Raw genomic sequence first — 24,106 nt, forward strand, 5'->3', positions numbered from 1 at the left:
GAAAGTAAGTCTGATACACAGGTTGAGGGTTTTCACAACTTGGCTGCACTATGATTGTTGCTAAGTCTCTTAGTAACTTCAGAAGGAGAAAAAATGAGTTTTAAATTAATCTACTCTTTTTATTCATATATTAAATAAGACCTTGCTCAAACTTCAAATTCATGTCCACCAAAAGCAGTAGCAGTATCTGAGGTATGAACAACCAGGAGTCAGATGATTAAGAACAGATTTATCCAAATTTCTTACGATATCCATGAAAGTCAAATTTATTCTCAATTTTAAATATATTTAAGAAGGATGCTTATAACAAAAAATATGGCTAAACAACTGTAGCAGTTATGTTTCTACCTCCTGATGGATTTTTGCTTGTGATGAGAGCATGAGGACTCAATTTATAAAGGCATTTAAGTGCCTACGAAGCAATTAGGTAGTGAGATTTTTCAAAGGTGCCCTGATCCTGATGACTGGACTGAAAAAGAGGACTTTCAGAAAGTACAGCTACATTAGGAGCAAAGTCTGCAGTTTAGGAAACAATTGTACTCAGTGTTTTCCAGCAATTACACAACTTTTAAGGATTCAAGCCTCAATCTTTTCATCAGACTAACACCTTGTGTGCCTAAAGGGAATCTTAGAATGGCTTGGGTTGGAAGGAAACTCAAAGATCATCTAGTTCCAACCCCTCTGTCATGGGCAGGGATGCCACCCACTAGATCAGGTTGCTCAGGGCCTCATCCAACCTGGTCTTGAACACCTTCAGGGATGGGGCATCCACAACCTCTTTGGGAAACCTGTTGTAGTGCTTCGTATTGCTCACAAGTGCTTTGCTCATTTGACCAAAGAGGGGGGCTAAGGATGTATTCTAGAGATAATGCACTTCTCTGAGAGAAAATTAAGCAAACAAGGCAAATTTCTATCTATATGCTCAAAAGAAATATGACATTTAATTCCAAGCACTATTTGTATCTCAGTTTATACAATAGAGCTTAACTGAGACTTGACATATTGACATTCCTCAAAGATCTTCATTGTTGTTAATGTCAGTGCCATGCTATTAGTCTTTTATTTATTTTTGACCCTGAAAAAAAATAGAAAAAAACAAAACAAAACAAAAAAAAATACCCTATAATACAGCTTTGTGTACATTTAGATCATTGGGCTTTGAATCTTCTGAAGCAAAATTTACTCCATCACTATATTTGTCATGGGGTTTATTTTGCCATTTTGCAGATTGCCTGAAGTGTCTTTCAACAGTAAAGAACCTTCATGAATCCAAGTCAGCTGTAGGACAGTGAAGTGAAATTCATATTCTGAACACTCCAAAATGAACTGATTGAAGGCTCAGAAGACATTCACCTGGGTAGTACAAGTGGCGCCAAGCTATTGGCTTCAGAAGATGATATCATCCCATTTCTAGTACTTTAATCCATTTACCCCTTTTGCTTCCATTACCAGTTCTGTCACACTGAGAGTGAAAATCAAACCTACCTTCAATTTTCTTTGGTCACATTGAGATACACCCAGTAACATTCTGTTAGATTTAATAATATCTTCCTTAATTTCATTTCTTCAAACATATCCAAAATTTCTTACTTACAAAAGTAGCAACAATGTCAAACTTTGGACAATGTCAAGCTCAGTGGCATGGATTGTAAATCTGAGTAGGTGGAAGGAAGCTTTTACTTGCAACAATTTCTGCTGATTAAGATTTACTTTAGTGTATTTCCCTACTAAAGGAAGGAAAAGCACACACATTTTTCTTAGATTTTTGGTAGAAATGAAGATACACTGTTTACATTTTAAGTTTTTCATTTTAGTAACTGTTGGAATTTGGAAGAAGTCAGGTCTGAAAACCGATGGGTGGGCCTGGTGCACTGCAAGCTTTAACAGTGAATAAAGCAGAGTGTGATTTAACTTTGACATATAATATTTGATTTTGTGAGTTGGGTCACAGAAGAACATGTCATAATGTGTACATTTGCTAGGTTTGGACTGTTTTGAGTAATAAGAAAGAGAAAAGCAACTGGTAACGTATTTTGAGGCAATTACAACTTAAATTTGTGTATGTTCAGTGTTATGCAAATGAAACCATATTAAAATAGTAGAGTACTCACCACAGTCAAAATCTGACTGACTTCTACAAAAGGTAATGGATGACTGACTTCAATAGACTACAAATTGTTCTTGGGGAAAACGAGTCAAGTTATTGTGACATGTTGACAGTACTTACAGTACCTATAAGTTGGTAATAGCAGATAGTTACACTATTTTGAAGAATCTCGACATAGTCCTTTAACATTTTATTATTAATACCTAGCATTTTCTGCAAGCTTAAACCTCAAATGTAAAACTACATGTTTTCAGAGTATAACTGTGAGATACCAGAGTCATAAGAATGGATTTGCCATAACATGAGAGGAATGAAGGCACAGGAATAATGCTGATTTTCTCTTAGGTTTTATGGTAGATTTTTAACAATTTATTCCAAGGAAAACAACTTTTGGTGACATAGCTTCCCTTCACGCCAAAGGAACAAGCTAGGTTCCTCTTTGCTACAAATTAACATTCTTGTTTCTTTCACATAACATAATATCTAACACTGAAATGAATTAACAAATAGAGACTTGCAATATGTTACTATTTTTCAAAGTATTTTATCAGTTGTCTTCCATGCAACTACTAATGTGGAAACAGCATTTCTGGTGAATTTTAAATGCACTCTGAACACCATCTAAGAAGATAAACAAATCTTAAAATCACCAAGATGCTTATTTTGTGTAATCTTATCAAACTTGACCACAAAGTTCTACTAAGTCCTGTCAACTGAATTATCTATAAGAAGATGTTTACTCAGCAGATATAAAATGGCTATACCTAGTGGGCAGATGGCAAGATTTGCAGCTTGTAACCATAAGCCTGCTGCTTGCCCTTTTGTTGTGCATCCCTGAGAAGAGCCTTCCTCTGTCTTCTCTATCATTTCACTCCAGGAAGGCTGCAGAAAATTCCCCCCTCCATCTCCTCTAGCACTTCAGGTCCAAACTACCTCTATCATAGGCCATTGTATTGTATAATGCCAGGACTACATTTATTAGAGTTGCTTGTAGAAACTAGCTAGAGGTTGTGTTCCCAGTACTTGCACTAAAAGGTGGTTCTACTATGATGATTAGAAAAATTATTCTAATCCTCAGACTAGATATATTCAGCTGAAGTTTATAACCATTTGTAGTTGTGCCAGCATTGCCTTTAACTTTAATATTCTTCTTTCCTCTCCAGTAATAATAATGCTAATAATAATGTGTTTATAGTTACATTCCTTCTTAGGCTTTGGTTTCATGGATTTGAAAAGAGAAACTCTCAGAGCAGTTCAGAGCATCTTTTCTAAAACAATGTAGAATCATATTAACCTGTTTAATGGTTGCATCACCTTAGTGTTTAATGGTTCCCCTAGTGTCTCTCACCATCTGTACTGCTTCCAACTACGTCACTCATTAAACATCTGACCTTGCTCCTTCTTGTACATTTACCATACTGAGATATTTGATTTTGCCTCATATATGTTCTGACTAACCTAGATATTCTTTACTAATTATTAATGACTAATCTTTCAAAAATATCCTTTTTAAAACTGACTTGTACAAAACGCTAGGAAAACAGTACACAGTTTGCATGCATACAGAAAACACCAACTTCATATGATTTTCTACTTTTGTTTTACAGTGCTGAAATAATAAATGTTTTTTCTATTTTGTATAATGTTAAATAAAAATATATATATATATATATGATCAGGGCTATGAGAGTAGGAAGCTTAATTGTTCCAGCATTAGTACATAATGAAATTTTATGAGTATTCAAGTACTTTAAGTATTATATTTGTTTTTTAACTTCAATATGTAATCTATTTTTACTGGTATCAGAAGTTAGCACTTAAAATATGTGATACATGAGAGATAAAGAATTACTTTTTCCAAGAACACACTATGCATCCTTTTAAAATAAAATATAGGCTTGCTGAGCAGTATTTAATTTTTTTTCAGCACTTAAATCTCAATACTAGATGAAGATGTTCATCACTCCTCTGCCTTTTTGATTAAGTCTTGCACCTTCTGCACCAAACAAGTTGTGACATCAGTGCCAGTAGGGGTAGCACTAGGATTTTGCTTTTTCTAGAAATCACAACAAAAATGCCAAACCAACCCCAAGCCAAAAGTCTTCTACAATGAGCCAGTTTGCCTGATCCCAAAGGTAGGTGTCAAAAATAAAACACTGGTAAGTTTTATATTCTAGGAGTAACAGATTCTGTACCCCCTCCATCCCCCCACCCCCACCCCCCTCCTGTTTTCAGTGTAAAACAGCGTGGTATTCAGCAGTTTACTTATGTAAATCAATGAACAGTGGATTTTCTATGATTCATCTTATACATAGAAACCGTAACCTACCGAAAGTACTGCATGCACAAGTGACTTTCAATCAAGACAATAAGACTTACAGCTTCTTTTCTCTACATATTTAATCTCTACTGATAGCTGATACATAAATAATAATTTCAGCTGGTGATGATTCTTGCACTAGAGTAATGAAAAGGGAAGATTTAAACGTTACTGTTGATTTAAAGATTTAAACCAGATTTAAGGTTTAAACCACTGTTGAGGCTGTTTCTTTGCATTCTCAGTGTATCACCTCAACTATTACATCACCTTATTTTCTTTCTGAATTATAATGGAACAAAATTATAATTGAGTGTTATTCACCTCCTCACCTTAATTTTAAGACCAAAAATGACATGCAGAATTTTTAGCACTGTAAAAATAAAACAACTACTTTCAAAAAATACTTTTCATTTTCCAGGAATATGCTTTATGATGTTGTTGATATATATACATTTTTAATATAATACAGAAACCCAGTACTTCTCTTACAGGTAAATGCACTAACCATCAGACTGCAGAGCCAGCATGGTTTCTTTTTCTCTCTCTCTCTTTGTTCCAATTAATTTTTTATTTATTTATTTATTTTTTTTCAGGATGGCATGACTTTAAGAGGATATGTGTCCCGTCCAGAGCAGCCAGTCACTTATTCGTAGGCACCCTTTCACAAGGTCAAAGCTTTGGGCTTAGCCTCTCCTTGGCTAACACTGGTCTTTTCTTCATCAAATAATTCCTCTATCCATTTAGTTGTAATGTTAAAGGGCAGGCAGCCTCCTTTATTAGGATTTTCCAAGAAGGCAGATTTGCATTGTTCATAGAATCATAGAATATCCTGAGTTGGAAGGAATCCATAAGGATCATCAAGTCCAACACCTGGCACCACACAGGTCTACCCAAAAATTCAGACCGTGTGACTAAGTGCACAGTCCAAACACTTCTTAAACTCCATCTGGCTTGGTGCAGTGACTACTTCCGTGGGGAGTCTGTTCCAGTATGTGACAACCCTCTCAGTGAAGATGAGATGTCTAGCCTAAACCTCCCCAGCCTCAGCTTGACACCATTCCTGTGGGTCCTATCACTGGTGATTAAGGAGAATAGGTTGGCGCCTGCTCCTCCACTCCCCCTCACGAGGAAGCTGTAGACTGCGATGAGGTCTCCCCTCAGCCTCCTCTTCTCCAGGCTGAACAGGCCACGTGACTTCAACTGCTCCTCATAAGTCTTCCCCTCTAGGCCCTTCACCATCTTCGTCACTCTCCTCTGGACACTCTCCAACAGTTTTACATCCTTTTTGTATTGTGATGCCCAGAACTGCACACAGTACTTGAGGTGAGGCTGCGCCAACACAGAGTAGAGCGGGACAATCACTTCTCTCGAATGACTAGCAATGCCGTGCTTGATGCACCCCATGTTCATGAAAAGAATGGTTCAAGAGTACAGCTTTAGCACACAGCTATAGGGTGAAGTCCCAAACACACAGACGCACTGGATCAAGTATCCAAGCTCCATTGAGACACTGGATTTCAAAACACACTCTTTCCTCTCTGTTTCTTGTTGATCAGTATGGAGCAGTCCGTTCCTGCTCCATAACTCCTTTTCCGAAGTACAAAACTTTCCCAGGATCTCCAATGAGAAAATAGCCCAACTGTGAAGCAGTGAAGAAATGAAGGTCAGGTTTTATTTTCAATTTCTCTCTTTAAGTTATGGCAGCAATCTGTTACCTGAAGAATTGCTTGGAGTTACAGTGCATGTGCCAAAATCCCTGTACGATGAGCATGGCAGTGGAGTAGTAATGGAGACGAGGATGGAAAGTGTTTTACCTATGTTCATTATGATGAGTACTTTCATTGCAAACTTAAGCAAAATCTTGATTACTCAGCACATACTCTCAGATCTGTTCGGTTTGTTCTAACATTTTGTGATTCACGTAATTTTCAACACTCCCAAGCAGTTATTGCATTTCTCTCTCCAGTTCCAATTCAGAGACTGGCCCTGAGGTCAAAACCAAAAATTCATATAGATTTTAGCAGATATTTATGATAGGTTTCATTTTAATAACATTATTTCACATTTTCTTATTTTTTCCTAGTTTATGGAACACTGCTGTTGCTTTTTTCCTAAGCTTCAGTCACAGTGAGGACTTCAGTCCTAAATTTGCCATAACACAAATCAATTACCCTTGTACCCTTTATAGAATATATAACAGAAGTCCTTGGAAGAAAATACCTGGAAATTATTTTATCAGATGCTTCAGGTGCAAATGAACTGATAGTTTCAGAAGTATATTTTGAAGGCCTCTTTTGAAAGGAAGAATGTTATTCACTATTAATCAGTGTATGTCTGGAGAAAAGGACATTGCAGTCCATCACAGGTTGCCGAGAACAGAAAGTATATTTTAGACAGTAAAACAGAAGCACTTCAGTCTAGAGAGGGACAGATAAGAAAGGCTTTTCACAGACTTGGCTTATACAGATTGTGTTCATCTTGGCTGAACGCTGGGGTCTGAATAAAATTAGTCTTGCTCCAGCTGCTGGACAGAATATAATGCTCTCTCTACTTTGGTTTCTCCATGGGTGCTCTGTGAGCACCCTTATCCTTCTGGTGGCTGATAGCCCATAAAATACAAATGGTAAGTAGGTGTAAAAGAGGCAGTGATGGGCCTTCTAAGTTGACAGTGGGAGACTAAGGCTCAGGAAAGAATGCTTCTTTTCTTCCTTAGCCATATATATTTTTCAATAGCTAAAAATGCGTAATTTCATGGTAAGAGGTATAGGCACCGGGAAGACAAGGATCATCCTTAACATAAAGCACTTGTCTTTTTCTAAATTGTTCACTACTTACTACTTGTGCCAGGCCAGTTAAAATGGGTTGCTTGCAGGGGGTGACCATAAAACAGCACATTTTTTTATTTGTGGTTCACAGTGATATTTCTGGGTTGAAATTATTTCAAATTTTCAGTTTTCTGTATCCAGCCAACTGAAAAAAAGATGCTCTGGGGCCCTTCAGTCCTGATCTAGTCTCAAACAATACATGCAGAGAGGAAGAAATGACTTCCACTCCAAAGAATCTCTAATCTGACTGTTTTCTATTTCCTACTACTAGTATATATATTTAATGAAAACAAAAATAAAAATAAAAACAAAACAAAAAACCCACACACTTATTAAATGAAAAACATGCATACTATAACAAAGGAAATTAAAAATCTTAAAATATCAGAAAACATCGTCTCCCAGATGGTTTGCCCAACTATCCAAAATCTGTAGACAAATGAGATGAGACTCTTGTTATTTTGTTCTTTTAACAAATAAAAATAAATAATAATAGAATCGCAGGATGGTTTAGGTTGGAAGGGACCTTAAAGATCATCTAATTCCAGTCCCCCTCCATTGGAAAGGGATAATAATGCTGATCTGTTCATGAATGGTAAGTTTGGTGATTGATTCCTAGGGAAAGAAAGGAGGTTCCCATTGTAGTGGTTATGGGAAAACTTACACTACCTAAGACTGTATCTAACTAGTAGATTCCTGCTTCTTGTGTGAAGGTCTCATGGAGCTGCAGAAGGACCAGTGTTGATCCTTGCACCTTCTTTATCAAATGTGCATTAAATGAATCCAGAATACTGGATACTGGATTGAAGACAATATTGCTTGACTTAACATTTTTTGGATCTGTCCATATGTTATTCACCTCATCTCTGCCAACTTTAATGTCTGGATATTTCCTAATTAAATATTCAGCAAACTTTAATGAATTAAAATATACTGAATATGTGTATATAAGTACTTCTTTTATTAGTGGACAAATTCCGCTACTATTATAGAATTTATGTTTTAATAATGGTAACAAGAAGACGGAAGTAAGGGAAAGAGCATTGGAAGAAGTTCTAATATATGCATGTAGCTTTTCTTCACAAGGCTTGAGGAAATATTTTTGCAAAGGATTGTAAAGATTTTGCAGTAGTTATATACATAAACTCTTCATGAGCTTTGATCCTGTATTGCTTTGCACCAACATAAATATTATTATGGACAACAAACTGTCACACTGAAGCTCTCTATGCAAAAAGTCAGACTACGGATGTATATATTTTCCCACACTTCTCAACTTTCTTGACATTTTCTCACAATTTCTATGAGCAGCAAAGATACAGTAGGTATTCATTATCATAGGGGAACTACACAGGAACTGATCAGAGCATCTAAGAGTAAAATACACTTTTTAGTGCTTTATTTATGGTTTATTTTTCTAGAACGAAAGAGCAGCTGTTCCAATTAATATGATTTTTTTTTCTTTCCTTTTGTTGTTAGAGCTTTTGAATTTTTTCTGGAAACATAGACATACTCACAAATGATATGAAGTGCAATCAACAGCAAAATTGAACTAAGGTTAGAAAACATTTTAAATATTCCATCTTTCTGAGTGAAAGAATGATCATTATTTAGGTCGTTTTGCCACTGAATGAAACTGATTTCACTAAATTGTCATTTTCTGTACTGCATGACCTTGAGTCTACAAAATGAGATGCCTCCTCTTTCCCCATTTTGGAAAAGAATAAGAAGTATTCCATGTGAAGATCTTAATCTCCAGATGAAGTAAAAAAAAACGTAAGAAAATATAATTTGCACAAGTTTTTACCTCTTTCAGTTAAACAACTGATTTTTTTTTTTTTTTTTAAAGCAGCTTCTTCTGGATATTGACATAAAATAGATGACTGGAGGTATGGATTGTGAAGCCAAAAGGACCACTAGGGCCATTAGCCTGTCTTTCTGTAAATCACAGAATCATAGGTAGTTAATACTTACCATAGTTCTGTATTGTATCCAGTAACTTACATTTATGTAAGGTATAATTATTTTTGGTTGACAAAGTATCCTTACCCTGCCCCCTCCCCCCAACCACCCCCAATTGCTCTAATGACTGTTGATCTGATTTCTTAGAAGTGTTTTATTTTCTGTTTGAATTTACTTGGAGCTTCTTTATTTTACCTGAGACCTGCCTTTATAGGAGACTGAAAAGGCTGTTTTATCATCTTGAAGGTAACTCCATTTTCTAATCAAGTTAAGTCAAAAATCAGTCCGGTCCTTAATTTTTACAAAGTTTTTACCTTAATACTTAAAGGAGTCTTATAAAAAAGATGGAGAAGGACTCTTTACTTGGGTAGATAATGATAGGACAAGGGGGAATGGTCTTAAACTGAAAGCGGATAGATTTAGATTAGACATTAGGAGGAAATTCTTCACTGTAAGGGTAGTGAGAACTGGAACAGGTTGCCAGAGAAGCTGTGGATGCCCCATCCCTGGTGGTTTTCAAGGCCAGGCTAGATGCTGATCTAGTAGGTGGCATCCCTGCCTGTGACAGGGGTGTTGGAGTTAGATGATCTTTAAGGTCCCTCCCAATCTAAGCCATTCTATGATTCTACAATCAATCATTTCTTCTGTTGCAGACAAATTGCAAATGCTGCTTGGTATTGTTAAAAATTAAAATAAAAACATATAGTTCCGGTTCCTCTGATGCAGCATTTCTACTATTTTTAATGTTATATTTTCCTGTTTTCTAGTGTAGACCATTTTATAGTGTAAACTGATTTTTGACAAATTCTGTCTAAAATATTTCACATGATTATTGTTCTTATTGAAAATTCCTTTCTAAGATCTTTAAGTCAGTTGGCTTTTACTTCATTAAATATGCAGAATATTTTGGTGGATATTATCCTTTCACACTTAGTGTCCTAAGTATCTATATGGCTACCTTTACCAGAGAATGTGGTCTATTTAAAAATAAAAATAAAATAAAATAAGATAAAATAAGATAAAATAAATAAAATAAAATAAAAATTAATTGACATTAATTATATTCTTTATTTCCAATTCTTCATTAGATGAAACCCATACCATCTTTTTCATTATGCCTCCTAGAATAAATTTCCCCTAACTGGCCTGCAGGGTCATCCTGTTGCCCTCTGGTAACACCAGCATTGTTCCAATCTTCTGGCATTTCTACTACTTTAAAAGGAATATATATATATATATGTAGGTCAGGATGGACTACATGGCTTCTAGAGTTCCTAAGCTCAATTTATCTGAAGCTAATCATTTTAAAGCCTTAATCCTTGTTAATGAGGTTTAGCATACTCCCTAATCACAGGAGGGCTAGAAAGTACTTCTTCAGTGAACTGCTTCAATTTGAATTGTATTTTCAAGGAAAAGTATCTGGAAGCATCTATTCATTTAATACCTACCATGCAATAATGACTTCACAAATCAATTTCAACACTGAAAATTCCTATTCTTGGCAACACATTCAGTATAATCCTAGTTGTTTTGACCATGAAAAGACTTGATCTTTGCAAGCTCCTCCATTAGCAGTCTTAACACTGAGACATTTAGAACTCAGAGCGGTGACATTTAGAACTCTGTGTAGCTAGCTATTAATTATTCGTGTATTTATGAATTCATACAGGAACAGATGGTCGTTGACATTTCTCCCACGTGCCTGGTGACAGGACGAGGGGGAATGGGCTAAAGTTGTGCCAGGGGAGGTTTAGGTTGGATGTTAGGAAGAACTTCTTTACTGAAAGGGTTGTTAGGCATTGGAATGGACTGCCCAGGGAGGTGGTTGAGTCACCATCCCTGGAGGTCTTTAAAAGATGTTTAGATGTAGCCCTTAGTGATATGGTTTAGTGTAGGACTTGTTAGTGTTAGGGCTGAGGTTGGACTAGATGATCTTGGAGGTCTCTTCCAACCTAGATGATTCTGTGATTCTGTGATTCTGTGATTTTTTGTTTAATCTTACAGGCATGTTGAAATTGCCTTTGGTGATTTGGGTGAATATGGAGAGACGTTATTATCAGAAACTGAAGCCGGTGGAAAAAATAGTGAAAAATAAAATAATAGTAATGAGAAAAGATTTCTTATCTCTGAGAATCACAGTTTTTGAAGAATCTGGTGCACTACTCTGATTAATCCAAACTCATCACTTTAGGAACTTGTAGGAATTTTATTCTATTATGCTATTATGCAATGCCAAGCACTTACCAAATATGAGATCTATTTACAAGTCTAGTTCATATCAATTAGCTCAAAAAAAAAAAAGTTAAAAAAAATAGTTTCATTTTTCACACATGTACATTGTTATCATTGCACATACAAATATAAAAAGATATTTTTATTAGTATTTTCCATTTGGAAAAATCTCTGTACCTAAAATACTAGTTCTTATACACCCATTTTCATATATGTTTCTTACAGCTTCCTAGCTGCAGACTAGTACACACCACATATTTTCAGACACTCTCTAATTTTTTTAAAATATTTTTTCTGAATACTGAATTTTTATATACCACTAATTATACCTAGCCTCTTGTAGTTATTGAATGATCCATGTTCTGTTTGGAAGCATAGATACAAATATTTGTAGCTATCTGGCAGGTAAGTAAGGTTGTTGGAGTTTTAGAAATGTCTTCAGCATTGCTCCTGAGCATAAGCAATACACTTACATGTGCATCCCCAGCATCTTACATTTTTTGATGTATATGGAACCATTCATTTGTACATGATTCATAGTTGCATGTAGTTGTGAGGCAGTGACAAGAGAAGCTGTGTAAAGGAACATGGGCTTTTACAACAGATCACTTGACCTGAGAGAACAGGAACAGATGGAAAAAACACACACATCACATATTCCACAATTCACTTAGTTGCTTGACAGGCACATTCCATCTCAATATCACGACAATCCCCAAATTAACTTGATGACCTTCTCTGGGACCAGCTTATACATAAATAGAATCACCTCTTGTCACTACATTGCTCAGTGTGAGTTGTCTACCATCCTCCAAAAAATGTTTTTTTTTTCCCGTACAGCCTATGTCTCGAACGTAACTGTTTTTAACCAGTCAATCACTTTCAATATGATGGGGAACTTGTCAATGCTTTTGCAAAATAGTCCAAGGAAGCCACTCATCCTTGTCTTTCCTGTACAGGAGAGTTTTCCCATCTCCTAGAAAACATGTTACTCACCAGAAAATGCTCCAACACCACCTTAGCAGAGCTACAGCTCTGAACTTGAATCATTATAGAACAGATCTTCAGCACAAGGAAGCTTTATGAAGTTACTGTATTATACTCTAGAAGTACACTCATAAAGTGCCTTGAACATCATCTCCAACCACTTGGCTGTGATGGACAATCATCTTTTCCCACTGCAGGAAGAGGCCTGGAAGGGCTCATCCCACAAAGAGCGTATTTTGAACAATAACCTGAAAATTGAAAGGTGCCACAAAATGCATAGGATTGAGTCTTCTGACTATATCATGTAGGTGACAAGGTCATGTCTTCACTCAAGGAAAAGAAAATTCAGACATATCCAGAGAAAGAAAATAACCCAAAACAAGTAATTAGGAGGTCAAATTCAAAGGATATGAATGAGACATACATCAGTTTCAGAACTGAACAGTCTCTAGTACAGAAGAAATTTGGCTTCATCCACCATGATTTGCTCGTGCCAAGCTGCTATCTTTAATTTGTAAGTCCAATCCTGAATTTTGTCACTGCTGTAGATTTATAGTTTATAGGAAATGCTAGGATTATGGCTAGAGTTATCTTAATATCCAAGAGAGGTGTGGTTGCAAAGCAAAACTCACAGGAATCCTGGATTTTTGGAGCAGTCAAAAGAGGAAAGCGCTCCACCTTGCTGGTTGTATCTTTAGCTGTTCTCCAAACAACTCGTTGTTCCTAGTTGTTGGTGTCTTTGTTTTGGTTTGGTTCTTAATATCCATATGCTGTGCATAAGTTCTCTTGACATGAATCTTCAGACCACTCTCACTTTTTCCAGTACAAATCATAGTGTAAGTTTACATGTGAGCCAAGTCTTCTGGATTACGAAATTAATAACTGTATCACCTTAAAAAAAAAAAATAATAAAGTCTCTAGATGCACTCTTAAGGAGCTTGTGGGTAAAGAAAACAAACCTCAGCATACCTCTGCTTCTTACTAAATGAAACAGATGGACTGAAAGACAATGTTTTGGAGATGTGATCCTTCTAAATTTAATTATTCTTCACTCTGGGTTTGGTCAAGTCATTAGCTGCATTACTTAAGTGAAATTTTCAAAAAGGAAATTCACATTGTGTAAGCTGTACATTCCTTAAGTTGAAAGGAAAGCAATTCAAGGAAAAAAAAATCTGTTCATTTTTATCTTACAGAAGAAAAGCCATACATAAGCTACAATTCTTCTCTATTTTGTTTCTTTACTCTCTTTATTTTTTCCTTTGGTTAGTTGATAGGCAATTAATTCTTGAAGACTGCAAATTTTTTAGAGCCAAACATGAAAAAACTTCAAACAGAACTTTTATTTAAGTATTTGAACTCTTGTTGACCTTGACAAGTTTGCCAGAAGACCATCACCAACAGAAGGCAATCCACTAACAGTTAAAATTATTTATATCCATTTTTTTTGTATGAAAGGCAAATTTTGGTGAGTATGTTGTACCTGGGAATATAGCCAACCAGCTACGGGCATTTTTAGATCTGAATATGGTTTGACTTTACTCACCAGGCAACATAGCAAGAAGATTCTTGTTAATAAGAGAGCGAGACCTGAGGCCCATATCTGTTTTGACCTTTGTAGGATTTCCAGGGCTCCTTCTTCCTCTGGGTTCTTCTTGTTTGTAACAGTAAGGATCATCTACTGTGGTAGGTGCAAAGCTTATTTTTCAGTGCAGAAGTGGCGATTCTTCTGTTAAATAAAGTCTGTTCCTGGGCAAAGAACCTCAGCAAATGTTGGCATGTATTCAGCTTTCTGGAAACAATGTTTTGGCTCCTGGCATTAGGCTGATTTTAAACTAAGTAAGATGGACAGACAAAGCTTCATCTAATTTAATGCCCAGGTCTTAAATCTGCCTGGGTTATCCAGACATTTAAAAGCCCCGATATGAAAGTCCAACTGGGAAAATGTCAATTCCATGTCACTAAATAGAAGTTTTTTTATCTGAGTTAGAAGAAGGGTAGAAAGAAAAGAGGCCACTAGCCAAGACACTCATTTTAATTAGATGGAGAAAGCCTATCTATCTACCTGTATTTCAGGAAATACTTACAGACTGCTTCAAAGGAGGAAATGCAATAAAGGAATCTACCTGAGAGTTTGATACAAAGCTTTCAGAAATGTGAAGTGGGTCACAGGGATCATTTGTGAAGTGTATAGTCAGTTTTCACCACTACCTTATTATCAAAGTATCCTTAGGAATAACAAGTCAAATTCAGGTCTTGCTTGAGCTTCACACAGCTTAATCATTTTCTGTCTGAGAGGGAGACTGAACTGAGAGCCAGTGATATGTATGTGTTCCCTCACTCCCCCAAAATAAATGTTTAACACCCTTTGCTCTCAGACTTCATTTGTTCTTAGCCAGATCCCTGCAGCGGTTATCATCTCTGCACAATATCTCATATACCAACAGAACAGTCTGTTAGAGTAATATTTTCCCTCATTTTATTGCCCAGACCAACCACGAGTTCATTGCTAACCTATCATTATATTTCTAGGTATTTGATATAGGCTATTACAAAACAAACTCCTAAAATGTTAATATTGATTTAATTAATTGCACTCCAAGAAAAAGATCTGCATCTCTGCTAGCAGTTCCTTCCATCCTGTGGGGGGAAAAAAAAATACACTGAACAGTGGAAAACAGGTTAGATTTCTGTACAGTTCTTAAAACTGCTCTGAGTCAGAACTGTTTTTAAATGCAAAAATTTACCACTAGGCAGTTAAAAAACATGATACTGGACCCATATTAGAGTATGGGGGGTCGGGGGGTGGGGGGTTGGAGGGTTGGGGGGAAGGAGGAAGGATGTTTTGTGTTTTTTAATCCTTTGTGGTTTGTGTTTGTCAAATAGTATTTACAGCACTTGCTTATGACATGCTGGCATTAAGTCCTATACCTCTGCTGAAGTGATTGGACTCTTGGTGATGTGCACCGCTACGAGTCTGTCTCTTAAGTCCCAGAACCTTTCTACTCACATTGAAATCAAGGATCTTTTATTCCTGTCATATGCTTTTGTGCATATTCATCATGCCACATTCAGAAGAATCTTTCCTTTCAAAAGCTGTCAGCACTTTCTGAAAGCTTGCTGGTTCTTAAAAGTTGCAGGGGAGAGGAAGCCAAAAAAAAAAAAACAAGCAAATATGTAGCTGCAAATATATAGGCAGCAGTTAGGTGTTTTTTTTTCTTTTTTATTTTTTTTCCCCAACTTCCATATATTTCCCCTACATTTAACAAGTGCCCACTAGAGCACTTTCAGTTTACTAACACATGTTGGAAAGGTCACAGTTATGCATAAAAGATCTCATTTCATATTCCCCAGAACAATCACATAATGTATCCCACTTCTCTTCTATGAAAGCTGACTGAATACAGCTGATTTGGTGATAAGGAAGTGGTAACTTTGAGGATTCATACTCCTGTTTCTTTGGGATATGATGCACTCTTGAGTGTTTACACTCATGTTCCTTGCCTGTACTCACAGAATAGAGCCAGGCAGGGGTAGATAGTGCCTAAGCCAGAGGGAACAGAAGCAGCCTAAGCTAAACCTTGCCTGCTAAGTAGTCTGAAAAAATGGTGTGTGTTTAACTGTGTGATGGTTGCAAACTAGTGTATCTACTGTGGTGTACTAAAATGGCTTCACTACTGTTCTTGAAAACACCATACTTTGTAGACACATTACCTAATAAAAAGATCTCAATGCTTCATGTGCATGTGTCTGATAAGAATATTATTTAGTTAATAAAGTTTTTCCATTATGGTCAATGATGCTCATGGAAAGACATTTTTGCAGGTACCTAGTAAAGACATTAAACATTCTTGCATCATTAGTCACAATTACATTGTCAGGCATTCAAATTCAGATAGTTTTCTTATTAGAAAAACTTCCAAAAAGAGCATTTATATTATGAAATGCTTTATAAGATGTTCACAAAGTATTTTTATGAAATGCTTTATATGCTTTTGCTCCAAGTCTTTATCTGCCTCCAGTTTAATCGGGATTAAAATCTTAAAAGTAGATTTAAGTGTCTCTAACCTGGGCCCCTGAAGTTTGCCAGTCCTTCTGGGGTCCTTCTTCAAATGTCTGCATCATATCTTTTAGACAAACCAACCAGAGGAGATGTGTTACTGGACATGGTGCTCACCATGTCATAAATAACCAAGGCTGGATAAGGCCTCGGCCAAGCTGATCAAGTGGTTGGCATATCCCTGCCTATGCTCCCCCTGCCATGGTTGGAGTTAGATGATCTTTAAGGTCCCTTCCAACCAGAGCCATTCTATGAATCTATGATCTTTGTATAAGTAGGAAAATGCATAACCATATAGTCAAATACTGTAGTTTTTAAGGACACCACATACAGCTTTTGCTGTGTAACTCCTTGAATCCCTGCCAGGCAGTTACTCATTTTCCATGGCCAGAAGGCCATCTTCTCTCTCTCATGTTTGCTAGAACTCACTCATGTACACTCAGTTTGTTTTCTTTAAAGGTACATACTATATATGTATATATATGTATATATATATATATAAGTTTGCTACTGGAACCTCTGCAGAATATTTTAAATATATTTATAGATAATGCTAATTTTTCAAATACTTTTCAAACATTGTGAAAATGTCCTTTGATTTTTAAATTGCTTTCTTCATGCAACATCTTGGTTTAAAACAGGCCAAAAGCTTCAAAATAATCAATTTTCATTTTTATGGAACTTGCTTATACAATTATCTATTTCCACAATAAATGAGTTGTCTTTTCTCAATGGCATATTTGTATCTCAAACTGGTCTCACTGCCCCTGCTATTCTTCAAAGCAAGGTATATATGCACCTTGCAAGGAAGAATAAAAATCCATTTACCCATCCTCCTCACAAAGAAAAAGCCAAATAATGCTCGAACACAGCTCACCTGCTACAACCAAAAGAGAAATTAAATGACTGGAAAATGTAATTTCTAGTCCAGTGAAAAATAAGCAAGAGAACAATAGAGAGTAGTCAGATTTTCGAATCAAACATGTAACCTAACTTTTGTGGTCTTTATACATCATCTTAGTTTCCATGCTGCCCTGGTCGATCACAAATCCTGTGACTGGGAATCCCCAAATATCAGTAGGTCATGTCCCCTTAAACAAGTCTTCCACGTCTTTTCTCTTACAGACTCTTACAGACAGAGTATACTGTGCTTTAGGTCTACCCAGATGGCTCCTATGGGACCAGAGCCAAGGTATTCATTAATTCAGAGGAGACCCAAGCTGCTGTAATTTCCACTGTGGCAAATATAGAGGTTTAGGATCAAGGAACTAGAAGCAGTTGCCTTAATCTCACTTAGTCAGCTGCACCCAGTGTAGGCCAGACACTTCAGGTAATTACACGAGGGTAATTTTCACAGCAAAAGCCTCTCTTCCTCTATCTCCACACCCCCCCCCCCCCCCCATAGCAATTTATTACAGAATTTATTACAGTTTTTAACACACTGCTAATGCTATACCTTCCAGGCTAGTTGTTCTAGCTGTCCGAGGAGAGCAAACTATTAACCAAAGGAGAGGAGGAAAGCATATCTCTTAGAAGACAGAGATGAGATCCTAAGATCCATTTCTCTATGCTGCCAAATGCTGTCATAAGTGACCTCTCATCATATATGCACAACAAATACAAAAAGCAGGATTCCTAAGTGTAGTGAGTTTAAGTGGCAAGGTTTTGGTAGCAGGGGGCTGCAGGGGGAGGCTTCTGTGAGAAGAATCCAGAATCTGCGCTATGTTATATAAGGGCCAGTTTCAGTCAGCTCCAAAGGAATCTGTTGCTGCCCAGAGCCAAGACAATAAGCAATGTTATTTGCACCTCTGTGAGAGCAGATTGAAGAAAGGGAAAAAACCTGCTGCACAACAGCAGCTGTGAGAGTGAGGAGTGAGAACCATCTGGGCAGAGCCCAGGTGAGTGCAGCAGGAGGGCAGGAGGTGCTCCAGGCAGGCAGCAGCAGTTCCCCTGCGGCCTGTGCAGAGGCCCCCGGTGCAGCAGGCTGTCCCCCTGCAGCCCATGGGTCCCACATGGAGCAGATCTCCACGCTTCAGCACGTGGAGGAGCCCCCGGTGGAGCAGGTGGATGTGGCCTGGAGGAGGCTGCGGCCCATGGAGAGCCCCCGCAGGAGCAGGCCCCGGGCCGGAGCTGCAGCCCGTGGAGAGTAGCCCACGCAGGAGCAGGGGGTCTGGGGGAAGCTGCCGCCCATGGGGGACCCGTGCTGGAGCAGTTTGCTCTTGGGCGGACAGACCCCATGGTACGGAACCCTGTGTGAGCAGTTCTTGAAGAATTGCTGCCTGTGGGCAGGCCCCGCAGGCTCAGTTCGGGAAGGATGGCATCCCGTGGGAGGGAGCCCATGTGGAGCAGGGGCAGAGAGTGACCATGAAGCAGTGGCAGAGAGGAAGAGTTGGGGACTGACCGCAGCCCCCATTCCCTGTTCCTCTGCGCCACTCGGGGGGAGGCAATAGAAGAGGGTGGATGTGGGGAGGGTGGTTTTAATTTTTCTTTGTGTCTCACTTCTCTAGTTTGTTAGTAATAGGCAATAAATTTCTCTGATCTTCCTACACTGCGTCTGTTTTGCATGTCATGATAAGTGTTGAGCGATCTCCCTGTCCTTATCTCAGCCCTTGAGCCCTTTGCCTCATATTTTCTCCCCCTTTCCCTTTGAGGAGGGGGAGTGAGAGTGGTTGTGGTGGAGCTCGGCTGCCCACCTGAGTAAAACCACCACACCAAGGAGAACTAGTTTTGCTTGTGAGTTGTAACAGGCCTACATATTATGCTGACCAAGATACTCTGATTATCCTAACCATCTGAAATAAGTTATGGAATGACATTGAAACAGAATTTAGGTTCAATTAGTCAATTACCTTCTAACATAATTGCCTTAATTAAAAAATAAAGCTACATCATCTGTAGTCATTCTTAGATCACGGTAAGTTTAGAATGAAGCTTTCATTGTAATTTAATTGACATGAAAAAGTACAAAATTAAATTATACATTCTGACTATGTTTGTTATAGATATCCTATTTATATATCATGTTCCTATGGTACAAAAGAGTACTATATTTTTGTGTCAATACTTATTAATTTTTATCTTTGACATATTTTGACATACTTACCATATGTATAGGATAAATGTAAGAACACAGCATACAAATAACATGATCAGAAAATGGATATAAATCAAGCCCAAGGTTTCTTTCCTGTATTGCTTTACACGTTTACCAGTGTGAGTTTTTTCAGCTCCCGTCCACAACGATGGTCTAAGCAATTGGAAAGAAAAGTATAGAAATGTACTCTCAGACCAGAGCAGCACAATGTGGAGATTCAGATAAATGCTGAAAGCTTTTGCTTTTGGAATCACAGAATCATTCAGGTCGGAAAAGACCTCTAAGATCATCTCGTCCAATATTTAATGTAGTACTGACAAGGCCACCACTAAACTATGCTACTGAGTTCTATTTCTACACATTTCCTGAAGACCTCCAGGGATGGTGACTGAACCACTTCCCTGGGCAGCCTACTCCAATGCTGCAGAACTCTTTCAGGAAAGAAAATTCTCCTAATTTACAACATAAGTCTCCCCTGGCACAACTTGAGGCCATTTCCCCTCATCTTATCACTTGGAACTTGGGAGAAGAGCCAAGTCCCCACCTTGCTACAACCTCCTTTTTTAATTGCTATTACACGTTTGATAAAACTAAAAGGGAATCCAAATTACTGGAAATAGTTATTTGAATGAACTTCAGCTATGAATGAATTGCACTAAGACTTTTTCTTTCCCCCTTTGTAGGGCACAGAATGAAGGTGAGAATATGGATTTTAAGCGTGCTAATTTAAATCTTGCTAGATGATGTAATAATTCCAGTACAAGGAAATTTCAGCCCAGTCTTAAACCCAGACTAGGCATATGAATATGTAAGCATTATCCTCAGAAAGCCATATTGCATTAAAGCCATAGTGTCCACAAGTTATAAAGACTAAACCCACCTCATTCATGCCACTGTTGCACCCCTATTTCGATGTGCAGACACACCAGTAATACAGATAAATTCTCTGTGGCTATGAGTGGAACACCAGTTTGTCATGCCAGTTTCCATATAGTGCCTCACACAACAGTCAAGTGAAAAAACAGCTGTGGAAGTACATGATATCAGGACCATGGGAAGCTATACACAGCCAGACCCATGGGAGCCTGAGCTACCACCACCCATCAGAAGGTCTGAGCTACAAAGGAGTGCAACAGAACTGACACCAGGCTGTGCTAACAGAGAGCTACATAATGCCTGAGCAAGGGCTCCTTAGGCCACATGGATGGAGTTCTTCTTGTTTTAATGACATTTAAAAAAGATAATTACTTGTTTTAAATGACTGTTTGTATAAAGGCTTCATTTATATATGGTGACTTACATATACTCCGGAAAATGTATTTAAGGTAGAAATATTCAAGTATTTTCCAGACTCCCACATGGTTTATGGGGCTGCTATATACATTAACAGTCATAGGAGCATGAAACAGTCAGCACCTCAGGCATTTAAAATAAGATATCCTTACCACAGCATGAAAAAAAAGACAACATGTGAACTCACTAGTGACTTCGCCATCTGAAAAAAGTCAGATGATTGTCAAGAGAGCAATGACTCAGATGCTTCCCTAATATTGCTGGATGACCCAGCAAGGTTTACTGAAATTTCAATTACCAGAAGTCATTCAAGCAGTCTCTAGTAATAATTATATCCTCCACTACCTACTAGATGGTACTGAGCAGCAGGAAATTGGAGGAAACAGAAAACCCCACAATAGATTTTAATCACCTAAAATTTGGTAAAACAATCCAAGGAAAAAAATGGCTATTTCCATATGATTGCCCTCAAACTTCATGAATAAAGATAAATATTAAACATCCTCATTGATACACAATAAGTGAAAGCACAGCTGAAAAACAATCACCTATTGGACATCTTAATAACCATGTAGGTTCAGATATTTCTTATCACCATGGTTTGAGTAGGTATAGGATTTTGCTTGCTCCTTGGTCATTATGGCCTCATTCCAACATTTTAATGTTTAAATGAATCTTCATCTTTCTGTCGCAGAGACCCAGCTAGTTAATGGTGAACAGTAATTCCAATAAATGTGTTGAACAAAGTAGATTATGATCATCATCATTTAAAATCATTCCATAAATGCTTTATCACCATTGTGTAATATTGTAGCTTTAGAGTGAGTTTTGGCAAAGTTTCCACTTCCAATCCATTGTTAGCCTGGCCTCAAAGCAAGAAACTCATTAAGAAAATTGCTTAAATGCTTTATCTAGCAGTTAATATATGCAATCGAAGTGTGGTCATCATTGACTCATTACGGGAACACATATGATAGCATAAATCTGATGAGACAGTGAGATTTACAGGGTCAATACATGTGGATAACAGAGGGCAGGATGAGTCTAACTTCATTAGGCGCTGGGGATCTGTGGGAAGAAGGAAGATCTTGTGCAGGAAGTGTTGCAGCAAACAGCACCAACATCATTTTGGAGAGCTACAGACCTCTTATGCCTTTTAGTTATGGTGTATCAGCTTTGTAACAGTGATCTAGTGGCTGTCCAGCCTTGCAACGACAGGCAGCACCCATGGGGATAGTAGACACAAGGGATGCTTGGGTAGATAACTTCATCAGGGAAGGGGCCAGCCTACGGGTGAATTTCCTGGCACATCTTGTGTGCCCCTGTACAGAGCAGCCTCAACCATGCTGACATAATGAGAACTGTCTCTGACCTTTCCACCTCACCATGACTACTAAGCAAAGTGGATAACTGGAGGCTAGAGCTCTTTTCACTTTGCAGCCTACCCCATACTGCCTAATTATCTCATATGTGCAGCAGTGCTGACACAAGTTGGGTTTCAGTGCACTAACCAGGAGTTTACATCAGCTCTGGATGGAGGCTACATTTCCACAGTATTATTTTTAAAAGTTACGTGACAGACTCACTTCACATAAAGATAGAAGGAAACTTTTAAGATATTTGTGAAAAAACAGGGACTGTTACTTAGTGCTGTTAATGACCTCAGCATCAAATAGCTGATCAAATAGCCAAATATGCCAATTCCTTTGTCCCATGCTATCACATGGTGCAGTGAAGCTGTCCAGGTCGGTCAGCACCACAGCTCAGATGTCTGGGAGAAGTTGGGCACTGACTGCAGTGATGGCATTCCCTAGGGCTTAGCTATTTCAAGTTGCTTGAGCTGCTGCTGGCTTGAGTCTCCGTAGGTAAAACAAAAAATTCAGACCTCTGTTATCCTGTTATTATTGTGCTAGAAGAAGATGTTGCACTTTTTTTACATTTTTGTGGAAAGAACGACTTTCCCTTTTCATATTGCAGGGGCTGAGCCATTCTTTCCAATCCCACAAACATGTACACTGCCTTCTTTTAGGAAGCTGTGTCAGTTCCAGGTAATAAGCTGGAAGTATTTTCTCTGATTTCTTTTATATCTGCAAGTCCACAGTGGACCTCCTACCCAGCAGCAGCAATGCTAGCAAGTCTTATTTTCAATTTTTTGACAGAACAGAGACAGGAAAACTATGCTGCATCCCGTCCTTCTTGGTCTGTCCATGCAATGTGTGACAGGAACACACTCTTACCTTGTAAGCAGAGGCTTTATAACTGCACTCCACCAGCCTCTTGGACTACTTGGGGTAGCTAGGATGTGCAGTATGGATGTACATGCAGTCTAACTGTGTGCAGCTTAAAGTCATGTATGTGGTTTGTCAAACATAAAAATGAAAGGTTTACCTTATGAAACTAGGTGTAATAGCCACAGTGACCTGTTCAGCAGAGTACAAACTAGTCAACATAAATCAGGGAAATTATATAAATGTCATGAAAAACTGCTTCATTTGATTCCAGCTGATACAGTCTTGTACATGAACTGAGTCATTAGACAGTGAATGTAGCTTATGCAGGCCTCAAATATATAGGGATATTGACAAATATTCAGAAAAACTAACCCTGCTTTCATAATTTTCTGCTCCCAAACAACCTCTGTGTGAGTTCATTAAACATCTTTGTTTAACAGCATTACTCAAACAGCAGCTAGGGTCATGGTGTTTTGCCAGGAGCACTCCACAGGCCCCTTGCCCTCTGCCTACCCCAGCAGGCAGCCCTACTTCCTGTGGCAAGTGTTTCAGGATCTAACGAATGTTCCCCAGGCTTGCACCCCATCTGCAAACCACCCAATTGCTTCTGCAAACAAACAAGCATTAAATTCCTTGGGGGTGTTCTTTCTTGTTTAAGCTCCTCTTAGCTACAGGGATAAGTGGTTTTTATTTAGCTAATATTGGCCTCCTATATGCAAAGACGTAAAAATTATTTGTGTCAGTGCCTGAAGACCAAAGTCTAATTCTCTGTATGAATGTATTGCAACTCTTTTTTTTAAATACTGTGGTAGATAATCCATCATACAGTAGTGCTTCTGGGCATCATTTTATCTTGCATTTTATGCTAAAGCATGAGCAACTCTGTGTACTAGTTTTGTCGACACTGAACTTGAACAATACACAACTTTCTCCCACAGGTCTCTCTTCATTCTCATTTTGTATTCTCTCTCATGTCCAAACTGCAAAGCCACTATCCA

The sequence above is a fragment of the Anser brachyrhynchus genome (assembly GCF_964034855.1).
Source record: "Anser brachyrhynchus genome assembly, chromosome: Z".
NCBI classification, from domain to species: domain Eukaryota; kingdom Metazoa; phylum Chordata; class Aves; order Anseriformes; family Anatidae; genus Anser; species Anser brachyrhynchus.